Raw genomic sequence first — 1,535 nt, forward strand, 5'->3', positions numbered from 1 at the left:
GGGTTTCAGAAAGATCATCATATCCATGACAAACATTTTAATTGAAGTGTAACTTATCACTGACAGCTCAGAGAGCTGGTCTCCATGGACTGTATTGCTTTCTGGGATCACGGACAATTTCCACCAAGATTGCAAAGGGGCAGACTTGTCCCTCTATGTGCCTTGACTTGGAAACATTTTGAGTTCTCCAGCTCTTACTGGGTTTTACCTTACACAAGTTTTTACTATCTTTACAGAGAAACACATAGGAGTACAGGTTGGTGAATTTTTACAAACTGAACAAAGGTTATTATATCTGTTCCAAAGTATTACTTAACCAATTACATTTAGTTAAATAAAGAATACAAATAGTCTCATATCAAAAGGTCAGATGGTACCTAGAGGGTAGACCTGTATGAAAGTCAGATAGTACCAGCGAATAAGTTAGATTAGCTTTGTCAAGCAAATCTTGGAAAATCCTAAATTTGAGGTTTTGGCGCTTTGGTTGAGATGCTGTAGACCTGTGTCAAAAGGCCCAGTCGTGTGAAGGTGTTAGATCTGAGACTTAAGGCTCCAGGACCACTGAGGGACAGGGAGAGATACCAGTTCATAGCAGAAGTCTGACCGGCTCTGGGCCTCAGTGCTGGGCTGACCAGTAGATAGTGTCCAGGCTACAGGTCACATGCCTCACCAGAGGTCTACCCAGTCACAGGGAAACAATTCTTACCAGAGTTTGAGGGAACAATGTGTTTTTTGGGTTTTGGCATAGAAATGATTAAAGAAAAAAAAGTGAGTCAGGAGGAGGGGCCTTGATTGCTGGGAGACTTCTGAGCACTGCTGAGCACTTGAAGGCTGGCTGGGGCCACTCTCATGGAGAACAGCTGGACATCATCTGCTTGGTGCTGCCCTATGGACTGGCAGCCGAGCTCCAAGTAGACACCGTTGGGCACTCATCACTCAGGTGTAGACATAGCTTTGCCAGGAAATGGAACCTGCTTAGGGCTCAGCCAGTGAGGGATTGTCTGGAGCTGACTCTGGAGCTTGTGTGAAGAAGAAAGCAGGGGGCGGGGGCGGGTGAAGAGGCTCAGGGAGGACCCTGGGAATTCCCTGGGGGAGGAGGGAGTGCGGAGCTGGGGGTGACCCGAGGGAGAGCTTCCTTCTGTCAGACTAGGATGGGCTTGAGGCCCAAGGCCACAGTATGCCCCTCGAGCACCTTCCAGAAGTCGTGCGCCCCGAGGCCTTGTTAGTCCCTCTGAGCCCTGCTGTCCTCAGATTAGACAGGCCTGTGTCCCGTGCTGGGGGAGAGGAGGGAATTGAGATGTGGCACGGGCACTCCTGGTATGGCGCTGTGGGTTAATGTGCTGGGCTGCACGGTCGATGGTTCAAGCTCACCAGCCACTCCTCAGAAACCCTACACAGGGACACCATCAGTGGGGACCGGGACCGACTCGCCGGCACTTTACACTGCAGGAGGACCCTGGGAGGTACAGCTGCTCTGTCCTTGACTCCTGAGCTGCAGTTTGGGTGTTGGACCCACGCAACACTCTGCTTCCACA

The sequence above is a fragment of the Chrysochloris asiatica genome, unplaced genomic scaffold (genome assembly GCF_000296735.1).
Source record: "Chrysochloris asiatica unplaced genomic scaffold, ChrAsi1.0 scaffold00257, whole genome shotgun sequence".
NCBI classification, from domain to species: Eukaryota; Metazoa; Chordata; class Mammalia; order Afrosoricida; family Chrysochloridae; genus Chrysochloris; species Chrysochloris asiatica.